This window comes from Morone saxatilis, unplaced genomic scaffold, assembly GCF_004916995.1.
Source record: "Morone saxatilis isolate NCDOM2014 unplaced genomic scaffold, NCSU_SB_2.0 Contig18, whole genome shotgun sequence".
Classification (NCBI taxonomy): domain Eukaryota; kingdom Metazoa; phylum Chordata; class Actinopteri; family Moronidae; genus Morone; species Morone saxatilis.
The window spans coordinates 18116111-18119368 of NW_023339740.1; the positions used below are offsets into that span (position 1 = coordinate 18116111).

The following is a 3258-nucleotide window of genomic DNA, read 5'->3' on the forward strand; positions in this document are numbered from 1 at the left end:
TCTTTCTCTCTTTCTTTCTTTCTCGGTTCGACTGAGTCAGTCATGGGACTCCAGCCATTGCTATTTATTGCAGAGACAGTCAAGAAGGTGTTAGGTGGAGCTGTGCAGTTTTGCATGCATGCTGATTCTTAACGTCATGCCCCGTTGCTGAAAATAGCAGTAATATCATGAATTTATGGTAGCTGTTGTTTTCATGTCACTTGTGTCATCACAGTCAGCTGTTTGTCAATCAACATGGCTGTGAGGTGACACAATGGAACACATTAGACGATGCACTGGATATACAGGAAGCCCTGGATTAAGAGAAGAGTACAGTTACTGGCAGTGCATTTATGTGGTTAAGCAAGTGCAAACACACAGACGCATTTGTGGATGCACATGCAGTACACACTCATTTGTGTGTACTGGCACAAACACCTTTTTAGACTTTAAAGGTAACTCTGGAAACTTGCCACCTGTAAGTCAGCTTGCATTCATAGCAATTACAGTGAACCAGAGTCACATCAAAATGTCCACAAAAACTTCTCATATGACTCCTGCAGTATAATCCACTCCTCTGACAAAATGATCTGAATGTTCAGTATGTTCCAAACGCTTCACAGCGTCGCTAAATACACGACTATCCTGTCACATTCTCATATATGTTCACTCGCCTGTGTGACAGGGCAGGGGTATTTTTGCACAGCTTGTGTTACAGGTAGGACTCTAAGACTTTTGAATCCAGTTTGTTCTAGTGGCACAGGGGGAAGGGTCTTTGTTCCTTCATCTTGTGACCGTCTGGGCTCATATAACAAAGGATTAGCTTGTGTGTCTTGACATTTGTGCAGAGTCATCCTGTTTTCTGTTATGGATGTATGTGTCAGTGGTGGGAAAATTACCATTATACCCTTCAGAGAAACCAGACAGTAAATCTATCTTCCCACTTGTTTTATTCTGTTGTCTCAGTTGTTTTTCACTCTCTGTGAGATATTTTTCATGCACGATGCGGTTTGCTGCATACATTGATAAGCAAATGCTCCTACTCGTGTATCACGAGTTGGATTTTATTTTGTAAGTCGTCTGCCAAAGTACAATGGGACTTATTGTCATATCAGCTTTCAGTTGGTGTCGCAATTCCTTGCCACAGCCTCTAAATGCAACCATTTTGTGTAGTTAAATTTAGGTTCTGTGGGAATAAAACGGATCCAAAAAGTCTGATGTTTTAAGACTATTCAAACTGCTCATTGTAGCATGATTATTTCCTAAAAGTAACCCGTGATAAGCTGTAATCCCTTTATTTAATTTTCATTTTAATTATGACCTTGAAGTCTTTCGACTCTAGGGGCTGTAGGTTAATCTCTACCTAAGAAAAGTCAATTGCTAGTTGACTTACTGCAACTTGAAGTTAAACTCTGCAAAGCCTCCCTAGATTTTTTTTTCCTTCATCCTGGAAACCTATTTGCCTCAGGGCCATCCTAAATGTGTCTTATTTTTAGTCATTTAATTTGAGGTTTCTCTGAGGGCTTTCTTTCCCTGGCAAAGGTAACTGCTGAGTGACTTGTTGAAACCTGCAGTCAGCCAGCCTCTGAAAACTTTTCCTCCTTGTTTGAACTGTTGTGCCTGTCCAAAGAACAGTGATTACACTAAAGTGGAGAATGATGGGTTTGTTGTTACGGAAAAAGTTAAGCTAAAAATAGTGTGTAAAAACAGCCTCTATACAAAACACAGCAGATTACTTCACAGTTTTCCTTTATTTAACATAAATACATTTTTGCTTCATTTATTTTATCTGTCAATTGTAGGTACGGTGATTAGGTTTAATTTGAAAACAATGTACTTCTTGGGAAAAAGCTAGACAGAAAACCAGAAAATGAATCCCTGCAGCCCCCCACTGCACATGCACACACACACACAGTTAAAATATCCAGAGATTGTTATCTGACACCATTCTAGCTGTTGGATTTTGCTGGCTGCTTCTGTCTGTGTTGCTTGTTTTTTTTTTTTTTTTGGCAGTGATTGCTCTGCTCTCAGTTGACTGTTCCTGAATGTTTAGAAGCTTTTTGTGTTTTTTCTCTTTAAAAACTTTTTCTTTGTTTTGCATGAATGGCAGTTTTCCTGTGTGCTGACTATATAAGTTGCTACATAATGTGCGTGTTTTCTTTTTGTTTTTTTTGTCGAGCTGCTTGTAGTGGGCTGTCTTTTGTCTGTAAGTTCAGTCATATTTTCGGTGAGTGTTGACACAGACACCTGACACCTCAGACTTGCTATGAAGGAGGAAGCTCAGGTTTCCTTTGTTGTCCAATCACAGCAAGTTAAAGTCAGGGGGAGGCACAGGCTGGGGTGAGAGAAAGAAAACTTGAGGAACCAACTCAAACTTTAAATGTGGATATTAACAGGCATGATAAATGAATATATTTTGCTTTTGTCAACAGCCTGTGTATTCAACAATGTGGTTGTGAGTATATTTTTCTCAGCAGTTTTAAGTGTTTTAATATTGTCATTTTCAGTTTCTGCTGTGAAGTCACTAATGTTTTAGTTTATGACACAGTAAATTCTGCATATAAAAGTCTGATTGAAAATATTGGCAGTCCTAGTGGCAGGCTGATATATGGATGTGTGTAAGTTTGTACTGAGTCTGCATGTGTTGTGCAGGTATGCACATGTGTTGTTGTGTGTACTGTCCATATGTGCATGTGTGCTTGCCCATCTGTGATCATTTGTCTGTGTGTGTGTGTGTGTGTGTGTGTGTGTGTGTGTGTGTATTTGTATAGTGAGTGGGCTCCTTGTCAGGCAGCAGGGGCTACTTTCTCATTTTCTCTGTGGAGTAGGAGGAGTCTTGAACAAAGAAGCCTTATCCTGTCCACTGGAGCCTGCGGGCTGGAAGCTTGCTGCTGCCTGCTTGCCTGCCCGCCACTCTGCAGTTGTAGACCCGCCAGTATAAAAGTCCTCTTGCTCAGCTGTTTCATCCCTCCTTAAAGAATAAGAGCCAGTCACAGAGCAAGGTTTTGTATGGGCTTTTAATTGAGGAGTACAGCTGCAGAAGTATATTTGCAGCAGCCATGTTACATGTGACTCAGTGGGCACTGGGTTTGTTGATTTCCTCACACATGAAGCTGGGCAGTATATCAAAATTAAGAATTGATCGCCTTTCATAGCAAGCATATTGTGTATTTTTCAGTATACTATTTATTGTTTTGTTCCGTACATCACCAATAACAGATCGTGATAAAGGCAACGAGCTGAGATTTTTAGAAAATAATGTCTGGTCTGTCATTGAGT

At 40.2% G+C, this 3258-nt stretch overlaps 1 protein-coding gene across 2 annotated transcripts in view; it reads left to right on the forward strand.

The window, feature by feature from the left end:
* vgll4b (vestigial-like family member 4b) overlaps positions 1-3258 on the forward strand; it is a 43486-nt gene that overhangs the window by 26759 nt on the left and 13469 nt on the right. The window lies entirely within an intron of this gene.